The sequence below is a fragment of the Haliotis asinina genome, chromosome 10 (genome assembly GCF_037392515.1).
Source record: "Haliotis asinina isolate JCU_RB_2024 chromosome 10, JCU_Hal_asi_v2, whole genome shotgun sequence".
NCBI classification, from domain to species: Eukaryota; Metazoa; Mollusca; class Gastropoda; order Lepetellida; family Haliotidae; genus Haliotis; species Haliotis asinina.
In genome coordinates, this window is record NC_090289.1 from 6,755,631 (window position 1) to 6,770,911 (window position 15,281).

Below are 15,281 nucleotides of genomic sequence, written 5' to 3' on the forward strand. Positions count from 1 at the left end.
AGCAAAACCAAGTGTTATTTAAACTGTATTGTTGTATCCTTCATGACATTTTAGTCTGTGATGGGTTCTCACTAAACCTACAGCTGCATCACAGGAAGATAGAGTTGCTGTTACAATGTACTCATTAATCAATGTGCAAGCAGACTTCCACATTTTCTTTATTTCCCAGGGCACTGACTGGAAATCAAATACACACTAATCAACAGCAATTAAAGAAAACATTTTTTTTCATACTTCTTTTGAATAGAATTCAAATGGTATGGCTGAAGAGAGTTATCTGAAGATCTGTCATCCTGGCTTTGTTTCAGATATGGTACCGACCATACACTTATTTGCTAAAATCAGGGTCGTTTTGATGTGGCAATAACAATTCACTCAGTGTCAGATAGGCTTACTGATCACTACCCAAGCCCTGCTGATCTGTCATTAATCCAGATAAGCAGACCTTGTTTCATGTAAAAACACATGGGACACTCATGCTTAACTTCACACAGTCAGTGGAAGATCAGAGCTTCATGCGAATAAGTTAGTCAGTTTTGTGTTGATTTAGTCGGTTTGTTTGCAAAATATACCATCCAGGAACAGAAACAGAATATCCATGATAGACAGTCACTTTTATAACATAAGAGACTGTCTTTTATGCAAACTGACCAGAAGGCTAGGTTTCTGAATATTTGGGGTCCATGTATCCTGGGTCTCACTATATTTTAGGCTCATAGTATGATATGAAGATTTTATCATGAATGTTCACAAGACCTAAAGAATTTACGCAACTGCCAGACTATGAGGTCATAAAGTGAAAAACAGACTTTCCAATCACTGATATTGCTGGGCACATGCAGATTTGATGAAGCAATTTACTCTTCATGGTTAAAAGAAATATATTTTTTTGCAAAAATCATTTCTTTGGAAATAAAACAAATTAATTTTCCTATTTTCAATTGTAAAGATATAGCTACCATGGCTGTATACAGGTCCTAGTACCACTTACGACCAAATTTGATTGCTTTGGTTTGTGAAATTGGAATAGGCAGTTTTCAAATTAATCTTAACTCTCTTTAATTCTTGAGATGCCAATATCTGTCATTAACACTGAAATGAAACCCGGACCTAATCTAATCATTTGTTTAGGCATTTCTTAGCCCTACATCCATATTCATAAATCTGACAACTGAAACAAATAAATCTCTGCATCTAGAATATAATAAGTATACATAAATTTAAGAATCCAATGCCTTCAAATGAAATGAGATTGAAAATTTAAAGTAACCAGGCTTCTCTTGCTGAAATGTCAAAATATGAAGTTACTTCAAACAAACTACTCTTCCATATCAGAAAGCTGATCTGAAAGTACTTCTTGGTACATGTCGCAAGTCTTGTGGCCACATGATACTTGTAACTAAAGGAACAGTCTTCCCAGGAGAAGCAAAAATCAATAAGCTTCCAAAAATACTTCGAAAATCTGAAAGTCAAGATTTCTCGTCTGCAGACTAGCTAATGTTTAAAGGAATGTGATGCAGTGAGACAAAGTTACAAATCAGTTTGTAATACAAGTCTAATTTTATAGCAACTTTGACTGGATCAAAGACGATACATACTGGTTATTGTCTCATCTCTACAAATATGCTATCTGAAGTTGGTTTCTTCCATAAATGTATTTGGTTTAGACAATACAAATTATACAGATCATACATCCAAGAATACATGCAACCAGATACTATTATTCAATTTCTAATACAGTTTTACTTTTGCTAAAATTCAACACACCCACTCTGAAAAGAAAGATTAAAGTAACAAATCTGGAAATTAACTGAGTACAAGTTCTTTTTTAAGTATTTTGGAGAGACTAGAGTATGGAGGGATACCACATGGAACCCTTGCTTCAAATTAAGCCTAGTACAAGGCAAGGGATATGTGTTATGATATTTGTCAAATGTTGAGACAAGGATAGAAATAGATTGTTTGTCTAAATTGTTACTATACTTCATCTTAATATTTGTAGACAACCTTCTGTTTACCACGTTAACAAGGTAAACAGAAAAAAAATAAGTACTTAAATCACTTAGCACAGCTAATGGTCAGAAGTAGTATAGTATAGAAGATCAATTTGCAGGTATAAAGTTGAGCCATAAATGATTTGTTTTCTTAAAATGACTGATTAAAATGTTAAAAACTACTGGAAACAGGAGGGGAAATCTCTCTAAACAGATGGATTTGTAGTGTACATATCCTTTTCTTAAAAAATCCAGTATCACAAAGGTTTTCCTGACTGATGAAGGTCAACTCATGTCAAAACTATTATCTGATATCCAGGAAGTGATTCACTCAGCCATTTTCTGACCAATATTAGTTGCAATGACAACTGTGGTAGGACAACTGCAGACACATCAAAATCAAATGCCATTTGCAAAACTGGAGTCTTGGACAAGCTGACTTACAATATAACCTCTCTGACTTTTCCCATCTGTGACTATTTGTCGGAACATGGGCACTGGTGATGAATATAAGAAAGATTTCCAACCATAGCTATGTTACCAATCTTGGTACAGCAGGTGTGTTGTAATCTAGCGGCGAAGTGTTGTGTTATTCAGATTAAAAACCAAGGATTGTCATATGCACCATCATCATGTTTCATGACCCAAATAGAAATTGCAAGGAAAGTAGTTTCCCTACAATGGTCTCAGTTTTGAGAAGTTCATATGCTAACAACCAATTTATAAGAGAAGAAAGTGGTGAGCATGATCAAAGGATGTGTGAATAATTTTAAACATGAAACCAGTGATATCCTGGGAAGCCAATGAAGCTATGGAGACTTGATCATCATTCCAGGTGACCTGTGCAGTTCATCCAACACTTCACTGGCTTGTAATGGAATGGCAACTTATTTTATCACTGTGACAATTATCATCTGGTTCCATCAATGATTTCAATCACTCTATAAGATCTGTGCAGCCCTTGATCACTTGCATAACGAAAACCACCTTGATGGAGATTGCTAGTCATTGCTTCAAAAATGAAAATAAATTGGATCTAAAGAGTGGAAAATGTGCAAGCCAAAATAAAAGCTTAACCTGGAATAAAACTGGATAACATTCTCTTTCCCATTAAAAGTTCTAATACTGTTTCCTTAAAATGTGCCTTCCATCTTTAACTCGGAAAATGGCAGATAATCATGAAAATGGGAAAAGCGATGAAGTCTTTATTCATAGGTTTCAGAATCACTATCGAATATCCTGCACTGAACTTTGGGATTTTAGTTTTGAGCCAATTTCAAATCCAAATCTTTTTCCAATTACATCCAAAACACGAATGGATGCCCCTAGCTGAGTTCAAAGGTAAAAATAGAACACAAATTCATCATCACAAACAGTTCTTTAAACTTGCAACCAACTCAGAAGCTCAAACAAATCCTATGTCTGAATACTGATCAATTAATTCCTAAGAAAACTAAATACAGTTTAACAGATAGTTTGTTACATTTTGAACATTAATGTTTCATATCTTATAATTGTCCATAAAAAGATGAACATTTTCTATTTTCAGAGATTAAAAACTAATTTCCTTTCTTTGTGCAAAAAATTAATCATGACTCTCGTTGCATCAAAAAACATGATACAATTGCAGAACCTAAATGATACATAAATATATTTAAACCAATCCCTTCAAAACTATGTATTGATACAGTTTTGAATGTATCAATAATTGTATCGTCTTTGAAAAAATATCGATGTATCATGGCATCCCTACATAGCAATGTGTATTGAGTGAAAGACAGAGAATGGTTTTTTGCCGCTTTTTGTCATATTCCAGCAATATGACGCAGTTGGAACGCCAGAAATAGGTTTCACACATTGTCAAGTGAACCGGGCAAACAAATGTCACACATGGTAAATGATTACTGTGATCTGTACATTATTGTTACAATGAGATGTCAGTCATACAGCAAATATGAAAGACATAATTACGACTAACTAACATAACTTAATGGCAACCAGGGATTTGTTTGGGTATGGGATGTGTTTCTACAGGGTGTTTCAATATGACATACACTTATGTCTGTATCCACAAGAAAAAGTAATTCAGTTCTTTCAAATATTTACAGGAAGCAGGATGAGAAAACTTTCTTCACATTGCCAACACAGTCAAAACGTCCTCATGCAATGATGCAAGCATCAGATCATATTGTACTGATGAAAAGCCAGATTTGACTTTGTCTGCAACAACCCATGCTTGTCAGAGGGGTTAAAAATAGGGATCATGCAGTCAGACTTGTTGGCTTGGTTGACACATATCATCGTATCGCACCTACATAGTCTGAAGCTCTTGCTGTTGATCAATGGGTTCTCTAGCCCAGACTTTATTATCAACAGATCCATGTCATAGCTGTGATATTGCTAAATTGGCATGAACAAAGAAAGCACATTGCATCCATATCTCAGACTTGTAACTGATCAAATACTGGCCATGTTAGCAATGATACAGTGAGGAAGATATCACTTGAGTGTTTCCAAAAGATATAAAAAAAATCAACATGCAAATGAAATCTACATCAATATGTTGATCAGCTGCACAAGAACACCACAATTTCAGAGAAATTCCCAGCCACAGCCAATATTTTCCCTGAAAAGAAATTCTTTGGATACATTAATGTGCAGGTTCCCAAAATGCAGCAGCAGTATTTCATCAACTGGAAATAACGACGAACCAAGAATTCAATTTCGTTTTCCATCAACTTCTGTACCTACATGACTGCAGCAAGCACAGCTGTTCGCAAGCAAAAATACATTATTTTAAAATCCAGATATAATGATGTTGTGGATGAAAATTTTAAAAATGTACACTTTCACGTTCATAAATATACACACATACATCAGCAGCTTTCAAACACAATCAACACTGATCTAAATAACCATTCTGCCCATGCACAGAATAACTCCCATAGCAATTATCTTGTAATCAATTAAATGAATCAATTTACCACTGTCTGGATGAATACTGAAATTAAAATCAATTGAACCATTGCAGTGTACTGACGATTTGCGAGTTTGGAGCGCAGGATCCTGTCACAGATGTTGTGGTATCGGCCAATCAATCGGCACTATTCTGTACATTGTCATGGCAACATGATACATGCTAGCATGGAAATCATTTACTAATTTACAAGGTGAACTCTCTATAGACCTATCTGCTAAGTTAATCCCATTTCCATTGTGGTCAAATAGGCGTTATTAATTATTCAGTGTCAAAATGTGAATCTTGCAACATTTATTTAGTTATTACTGGATCTTGCTACCTGAGTTCCAGTTAATTACAACTTAGTCACACGATAGAACATATTCCTGAAACATTAATATTTGTCAGTCAAATGAAAAATGGACTTCTGAATTGAGTAACAGAACAATCTATTTCTACCAATGAATTACCACAGGCTTATCACTTCCATTCCAAAATCCCACATTTACATGATAGCCATTCAATACTAATTAATTGTCCATTCGCGTCCTGACATATCAAGTGCAGTAATAAGTGAAACTACTGGCAGAACAAGCGATAACACTAAATGTCCAGGAACTTGCAAGAAAAGGGTGGTCATGGCATGATAAATAACTACAGTAATAATAAAGAGGCAGGTATTCTTTGATTTCTCTAGAGTATAAGAAATAATCAAACAAATTATTTTCAAGCTATCATTCATAACAAAAATCCTACTTCCCATAAAAAGTGCTGACCAAATGTTAAGTCCATGGTGACCATGATCAGCTTACCTATCCTATGAATTGTATGTGCTCATATTTCAGTATCACTCAGCATTTGAAACATAATGTAAACATGTCAAACATCGTGGGGTCGTTATGAATGACATTTTAGAAGTTGGGAAAACTGAACAAACTTTGGATATTTTGTGAGTGCAAAGCTTTGATACAGATTCTTGTACCATTGTCACATATCTTGGAAAAATATGATATGATTCGACTGACATCACAATATGCTATCTTTAGTTATGATGTTTAAAAACGTATACTTTGATATCAAGTAACAGTGTACATTTTGACATAACCGTCAATTTCAAATGAAAATAAACAATTTTAAGGTAACGATAAGGATCACGATATAATAACAAGAATCGTGATACATTTATCGTCCGATAGAATATCACGATCATCAATACTAAAAATATCATCACAGCTCTACCCAACAGGGTATCAAGCAAACACCACAGCAAGGGTATCGGAGATACCAACCCTCCGTTTGTGTAGGTTTGGGGACCTACAGATATTGTGGAATTTGTTTAATGAAACTGTGCAATAAATTGCTTTTCGTCATGTGGGATTAATATGCACCATAAGGGTACCTACGTTGTTTTAAGCATGCCATGTCGTTATATTCCAATGCAGTCCAATATGATCCATGATACGTTATAAGTTGTTCACTGGTCACGAAGGGGCCATGGCTCATGTACCCTCGAGGTTTGTTTATGTTCCTCGAGGACGCAGGGCGAGGGGAACATAAAGAAACCTCACGGGAACAACGTATTTATCTTACTGAACACCTGAATTTTAATTTTAAACTGTTTGAAGCACTTCTGTTGAATGTGAGGCGAATCACCATTTTGCAGACAACACAAGGTAAACAGATTTAGAGTTATCTCCCTTCCATCGATTTTCAATCGCAAAACAACAGTAATTTCTGTGCTTCATGCATGATTCAATGTTATTCAAGACAAAGAAGTACTACCATGAAGCACCAGAGTACAGAATTCCCAGCGGTGTACATTGAAAATAATACATCGCCTGTAAGCGGGATACACAGAAAACAATAGAAAAGTGCCTAGCCAATCAGAAAGCGACATTCATGTGTGACTGTGAGGTAAGATAATGTTGATTGTTGGCATCCTAAACTGGATAATTGAAGTCCTTATAAAATGCAAATGTAGCATATCTAAAATAACTTCTTTTAGATAATGATGCTGAGGTATTTCCAAAGTCAGACAGTTTTCGCTGTACATGGAAAAAGAGCATTATCAATACTGCATGTGTCTGAATGATAGCTAACACTAGTTTTAGTGTTACATTCAAATATACAAAACAAAAGTTTCAAGGTATCAGTGAGATAACTCATGAGTGTGAATGCAAACGGAAAGAGATATATTTAGTTTGCCAAAGTCAATCTGAATGTATTTTCCCTAATCACTCTACATAGGCAAATCTAAATCTTGGATTCAAGCAAGCCTTGTTGGGTGAGTTTTGTGTGAAACAAGACTTAGCTATATTCCAGCCATAGAGCAGAACTGTAGATCCTCTTGAGGCCACTGTTACATCAATCATGAAATGTTAATTACATCAGTTACAAGATGGCACCAAGTTGTATTTGAATATCACCTTCTACAGTGGCATTAATATCTGTCCTAGATACTCTACATCATTGTGCCTGGCTGACATAAACTTGAGTTAACAAGCTATGCAAGTTGCTAGAAACTTTGACGGCATCAACTTCCAACAGGGCAAGTTAGGCAACTGCCCAAAATAACATTTCATTTATCACTAATCACATCCATGTTGAAAAGGTTATGTTTTCATATGCTTTATTTAACTCTAGCTAATGGGCATGATGGGAGTTTTATCCCTTCTCAACTGCTCAAGAGTAAATGCCAAATGACTCTGCAGAGGAATCCTGGTTAAGCTATCAGACCAAAATGTTACCCCATGTAGCTTGTGAGTGTTGCTTTGAGGGCTCATTCTCAGAAACATGTACATGAATATCATGTACACAGTTCCCGACAGATGTGTTCTCAAGACACAGATGTTCTTTCCACAAGTCAGATGCCTGTTCCCAATAACATGGTTAGAGATCCATGTGATAAACTAGTATCTGACCAAACCAATTAAGTCTACAATGTTGACTTAGAATTACCTGCATCAACATTTACTGTGCATTTAATAAGCCATTTCAACTACTATCAATGAGGCCTACAAAATATACTTAACTGAACTAATTTTATACCACACTGGATTTGTACCTGTATCTTGGGCTAGTGTTAAGGCTGTAGCTATAGTAACATTTAAGCATGATATTCAGTAATTACATTTACATAATACATTGCAAGGGCATGTAAAATTAAGATTAAAAAGAGATTCCATGATAAGCCATCATGAATATACCTACACTATTATTAGAAAATACAATATGTATGTATGACTCATGTAGTCAGTGTGTACAGAATGGGCCACAGGGATGAATGTTTCAACGCTGACATAGCAGTACTACAAACAGGAGTATGGAGAATGGAGATACAAGGTGAGCCTGGTGTGCCATGGTCAATCTCCAAACTTGCCATAGGAAATGGCAGAACATTATGATATTCTCTCCATCCTAAGACTAACAACAACATAGATATTAGCAGCCAATCCTTTTACAACTTTTCTTGTGATGTGTCCCTTTTCTTCAAATGCAACTCTAATTATTAGTGCCAAAATTCCATAACTATGACCTATAATCTAGACCAATAATCTTCCCTGGCTTAACATGATCAAGTGGAGCAACAAAGGACATCTGTAGAGAATGAAGAAAAAGCTGCACACGAATGAACTACAGTGAAGCATAGAACAGGAAAATCTGATCAGTCAACTTGAAACAGGAATTTTCAAGGTACAAAATGAGAAAAATTATATGAGCAAATCAATAGCACGAGCTATGGAGACATGATGAACCTTGGATACTCATCAAGAAACATGATAAATCAACTCAGATGTGACATTCAGGTTCAAACTACTGCCCTTTTGTATACAAAAGTATGCCATTTATTGACCTTCATGTATGCACCAGACAATATGACTCCATTACACTTCAGTTGAAACAGTGTTTCCATGTCTTCACATTGGACATACTAACACAACTACCCGTAACTAGTAAAGCACTTTATGACCTGGACTAAGACTTTTCATTTCAACTGATTACACCAGTTGTCAGTTTCAAGCTCTCTGAACCATTTTTAACACTAAATTGACATTCTAGGACCTATCCATTCAATCTCAGTTTTTGAAACAATGTTCATTCCATCTGATTCACACACACTTACAGAGACAATCTCACGTCCTATTAACGAATTAATCACTACATCAATTTAATTTGATCTGGCGCCTGTTACCGCTCATTATGATAATTGTACATCCATAATCAACACAATACCCTATGGTAAGCTGTTGATTCATTTTATCTCATTTTATGCTAATGCAATGTACTTGAACCTTGTTCATCTGGATCAAATGACCTTGACAGACTTAACTGGCACACTTCAATATCACCAAGGTTGTGGGAAATCAATTTTCAGTATTAACATGCTTGACATGTGAGTGCTATGCACTCGTCCCTTCAGGACATTTGCTGACAGTTCATAATTATTGAGGAAATAAGCTAACCTAATGCTTCAGAAGCCACTCATTCTTGCATAGTAAAAATTACTTAGTCTGACAAAGGTGGCCATCTAGTTATAACAGCTAGTTCAAAAGGAGCTTTGGACAAGCTGGATGACCAACTGTGCATACACCCTACAAGTTTTAGAGAGTGCATTGGCTTTTTTGCCACTTCTACTTCTAGCAATTTTCCAACAATATCAAGACAGAGGACTCTAGAAATAGGCTTCACACATTGTACCAATGTGGCAAAGTAAACCCAGGCATTTGGTGGGACAAACCGTTTAACCACTCAGCTAACCCATCATACCCTCTACAACTAGTACAAGTTGAATCTACCAAGGAGTTCTTGAACATCAAGATGGAATGATTTTCCTGCACTTTTAATTGAATTATTTATGTTGCAGTCAACATTACTTCACACCACCAGCACTTAAAACACAGAGCCAAGACCAGTGGTTGAAAGCATGATGTGCAATGTGTAATCAAGGTCAAAACAATGTCCAACACATCTTTTAACATAATTTCAGTATATTTCATGTTTTGCCCTAATAGCAATTCTAGAAAGACTTCTGCATACAGAATTCAATGGTATCATATTTCCTCATCATGTGTCTTAAAAATATACTTTCTTTTCTAAATAAGGTAAATGGACCTTGCCTTTTCTATCTAGATTGCCAAGCCAGCTGACTCCATGAAGATCGATATCTGGGACCAGCATTTGATGCAAAATCATCTCATAATAGCAGGTACACACTTGAAATACTTTGTTATCAATATACATTGCACATAATTCATCACAGCCTTTCCAATGTTCCCTCAATGATAAAAAAAATAAAGAGGTAAATTAAAATTCAAAAACAACAAAAACAATGAAGAAATTTCCCTGACCAGTGATACCTAAGAGGAGATTAGAAATTCATTCCTGCTCGATTATTTTCATATACATACACAAATGTCATACCATGAAACAAAGAAGTGCTATGCATCCAACATCAAGTGAATCACTGGCACCAGCACTTGACTACTTGATTTAAACTTTAATCAGCTCACACATACATGACAAAAAAGGCATGGAGAGAAACAGACTCCACAGGCTTTCACATATACTAGTCAACTGACATGTGTCTGCTACTCCTGTTGAGAAGTATGTTCAACTATAATGATATCACCTTTATTTCTGTCTCATCAAAAACCCGCTGTTTCTGACATAAAGTAAGCAAATGAGTGAATGGATGGGTTTTTTCACAAACAGTAGGCCCTTTATGGTTAACATATGGAACATACCAAAATTTCTGTGTTTACAGAAACGAACAGCCTGGCCAAAGCAATATGGACTCCAAAATGCTATATGTACACAGCATTCCAAGTGGTACTTCAGCAGTCACAGACACTATTGTAACATCTTAAAATAATCAAGAGTGGGGGCATTTAAAAGGAGTCCCTTGGCTTGGTCCATTTGTCCATCACCTCTTCTTATACTGTATTGTCAATGTGTCAAAATGTGCCATTAACAAGATGACCAGTAGCATACCAAACGATATAAACTTGGAAATGTTAAGTAATGTTTTACACAGTCTAAGTAAACTTATCCTCAGTACTTTTCGCTACACTCCACTATCGGAGGAACCATCACGTAACCTTTCAGATTGACCAATCAGAACACGGCTTACCAAATCGCAAAAGTGCACATTCTCACATACCTTTTGAACTTTTTATCTCGAGAAGGTTCGTACCCGAAGAAATACGAATGCTATTTGGCGTATGATCACTTTCGGGTGATGCACACAGCATACGTACAACCATGACTACAAATGAGTAAACAGTCGCTGAAAATAGTGTTTTGGCAATATTCAAGGATGTTATCTTGCGGAAATATTAGCTAATGGTAACCATGTCAAATAACTGTGTTATATGCAGATTTTTGTTTGTGGCGAGATCAGTGTCAGTGACCTGAATATTTTGAAAGTCCCTCCTACCTCCAAATAGTAGCCATTGTCTGATTGGTTAAATCTATTTCACCTTTTACGTTTGATTGGACGATCATTGGTTGCTCAAAGCTTACCTGACGCGAACTTCTACTAGGTTTTGTTAGACTCAGTGGTGGAGTGTAACGAAATACACTGAGACCAAGTTTACTTAGACTGTGTTTTACAAGCATCAAATGTGGGGCCCAAGAAAAATTCCCAAGATTCTCCCTTAACATATTGCTGTTTGATTCATTGTTTGAAATAGAACTATTGATTACAATTTAATAATCCTTATCTGAATACTTTTATCAGTTTTCAGGTACCAACTAACAGACAACATAACCTGCAGTAACCCTTATTCACCTACCGTGTGGAGAAGATTGTTCTTGCAAACAATTCCTCTCACACATACTGTACTTTATCACGGTAGATTCAAGCTTTCAGCAATTAATATCTTTATCAATAGAAGTAGATTTGGTTCAAACAAGTCCTAGTTCACAAATCTTGACTCCTTAAAACTACATGTCTAGTATACTATTCCTTAATTTAGGCCTCATAAAATGTTCCAAGTATATTTCTGTGCAATATCCTATACACTACTAGGCATATCAGATATCATTTATCACATTACAAGTAGTTCATACATTATTGTAAACTACAGACTTGCACACTGATCACAAGCCTGCAGTTTCTCCCAGTACTTTACATATTGGTCTGTGGTGCCAGTAGAAACATGGTACAAACGCCAAGTAACTGATTGTTCGGATTGTATGTTTCTGGATGTCACATGTTTTAGGATGGCAGTTATTAGTGCTCACTATACTGGCTAGCAACTAGTTATTGTCATTCTTTAGCATTTTTTTGTGATTTCCTTAGTAGTTTTTCCACCTTCATTCTCTTCCCACAAAGGGTACTCCTGTCATATCTTCCTACATAACCTCTGTTCTAATGCGGCCCTTTCATGGTGCGAGTGTTCAAAACACACGATTGGAGGCGTTCAGATTTAGTTGTGCAATCAGAGACGTTTCAAGAATGATCATTCGCAAGATCTCATTAATTTCCCAATGCATCTGGAAAACTTGCCACTACCAGTTTTTGTTTCTACAAAGACATTATGGCGATTTTTCCCTGCACTCTCCATTGCCAGTTTCTGATTTTCAATTAAACATGAAATACCGAATCTTTCCTTCGCATGTTGATGAACCAACTCCATGGGGGCCGCCATATTGAAGCTAAGTCTATTTAACGCGTGTTCTGATTGGATAGTAACAAGGGGATAATTCCTGTTGTGATTTTTTGCCGCAAGGGGATTTCTCGATGACCGGGAAATATGGCCGTATTAGAACAGAGGTTACGTAGGAAGATATGACAGCAGTAACCTCTGTTGGAAGAGAATGCTCAACCTTATGAAATGAACGTTTTCACGATGATAGATTAGCTATTCACCAATGTATCATGCATATTTACAGCCGTGTTTTTTCTGTAACAGGGCAAACAGGAAGCAGAGTACATATTGTACTTTCCAAATAACCAACTGGAGCAGTTATCACCACTTCTGAATTCTTCATGTTATTCACCAAATATGGCCTAAAATTGGTACTTAAATTACCATCTTTCTAACCATGACATACTGAGCACCTTTCGTAAATAGTATTTCATTTACAGTGAAAGTAAACTCTCAGCGTTATTTGTTACACTCAACCACTGAGTCTAACAAACCTTATTAAAAGGTCGCATCATGTAACCTTTGTGCAACCTATGACCGCCTAATCAATAGCGAGCCGATCAAATAGATTTATCCAATCATACAACGGCTACTAATTAGGGATTGGAGGGACTTACAAAATATTCAGTTCACTGACACAGATCTCTCCACAAACAAAAATTTGCATATAACAGTTATTTAACCTGCAGTATATATGATTTGAGGTTTCTGTTGACATGTTTGCCACTAGCTAATATTTCCGCAAGATGACATTCTTGAATATTGCCAAAAACACTATATTCAGTGACTGTTCACTCACTGTAGTCATGGTTGTAACGTGTGCATCACCTGGAAGCTATCATACGCTAAACAGCAAAACATACGCTAAACCTTTTCAAGATAAAAAGTTCAAAAGGTACGTGTGAATGTGCACTTTCACGATTTCGTAAGCTGTGTTCTGATTGGTCAATCTCAAAGGTTACCTGATGCGACCTCCCATAAGCTTTTGTTAGTGGAGTGTAATGAAAAGTAATGAGGCTAAGTTTACTTAGACTCTTTTATTTAAGAAATGAAATTTAAAACAGCAAACCTACTCTCATTGTGAATGAAACAAATGTGGATATGAGCTGATTTTGTGGATGTTTTATTCACCTGACTGAACTGTTCCTAATTGTCAAATCATCTTGAATGGATGATATAAAACTTTATTTGTGGATGTCTTTTCAAAGGAAACTATAATGTAAATCATGACAGATTATTAAAGTTTTACCCATGCAACTAACCATGCAACCAGCATTCACCTCTGCAGCTGACTCATCAGCGATTCAGCTGATTGTCTCGCTCAGAGATAAGAATGTAGAAATGTTCAAATGGTGCTGTTATTATCTTTTCTGTGAATATTTATGCAAGACTATAAAGAAATACTGCTTTGTTATTTAAATCAGAAGTTATAATATATGATTTTATCATTTTTTATGAAAGTTACGCCCATGCTGTCATTCACTCATGATTAGAGAGAAAAAAACTTTTCTACTGGATTTTGTTTACTATCCACGGATATATTTGAGGATACCCAAGATCTTTCTGAAAATGTTGTTCAGAAAAACAACAGATTTGATACAATCAGATATACGCCTGTGCTATAAGGAGAGTGAATCAGTAATAACTGATCTCTAGCCAGTGTAGCATTTCCTGCACCACACAGAACTGCATTAAAGAAAAAATGGTCTTTAATAAGTCAGTGAGATGAATACATTTATGTGCTTAGCAATTTTTTGCATAAAATGTTTCTTAGTGGGGGCAGTCTCATAAATATATTAAATTGACTTCAAAACGAAACTAATGTCCAAAGAATGACTGGAAGTACCAAAGCAATATGAGAAGATGCTTATATAATTGGGGATTTGCTATGGAATGTCTGATTACCCTCTGCGCACACATATCTTTGGAGCTGTGCTGACATTGGGCCCCTAGATAAAAATATACGTCTTAGATTGACACGAAAATAGGTTACATCCAAGGCAAAATAATTACCGACTTGTAACATAATTTCTGAATATTTAGCAATTACTTGCGCAACATGTCTGGCATACAGGTTTACCAATGTCTTTATCAACATGCCATATTAGACATCTTGACATACACGCTGACCATTAACCGATAAGTATATACCCCATGTAAAATGTAGGGCAGCGTTGTTAGTAAGCGGACGAGACATTTGGTCTGAGGCACGCACAGCTGTCTGCAGCTTCGATACATATAGCCACTACACTTGCTTTATTAATAGCTGTATATCATCTGGCAGCTTTATAGATCTTTACCTACCTCAGAGGGAACTTATTACGATATCTTTGTCCGATCTTCCTGTGCAAATTGGAGAAACCATCCTATCACCGCACACCATCATTACACAAAATGGTCGCCATGATGGATCAAGACTTGACTCGTTCTTCCACTTGATTGGCTGTAATAATGTTCGGCACTTCTCGTACCTTTCCGGGACAAGCATCGCACTTACTCCAAGCGGATTGTTATCCTAACGTGTAGTGTAAACAAACATATACTAGACCTGTTTGCCAGAAAAAGATGCTTGTGCCAAAATATTGATTTTACTTAAGACATTTTCTTGCCAGCGTCAAGGGGAAATAATTTCAGGCACCCGCTTGTTTTGGACATCATGATCGACAGTCAAGCTGC

The 15,281-nt window shown here is 36.1% G+C and overlaps 1 protein-coding gene across 3 annotated transcripts in view; it reads right to left on the bottom strand.

Annotated features, from left to right (window-relative positions):
- LOC137298874 (G patch domain-containing protein 8-like) overlaps positions 1–15,029 on the bottom strand; it is a 48,123-nt gene extending 33,094 nt beyond the window's left edge. For 2 of the 3 annotated variants that reach the window (XM_067831217.1, XM_067831220.1), the window contains exon 1: positions 14,910–15,029. The gene's annotated coding sequence lies outside the window, so the exon portion shown is untranslated. The remainder of the gene's footprint in view (positions 1–14,909) is intronic. The other variant, XM_067831218.1, reaches the window with a different exon arrangement.
- Positions 15,030–15,281: the final 252 nt, after the last annotated feature.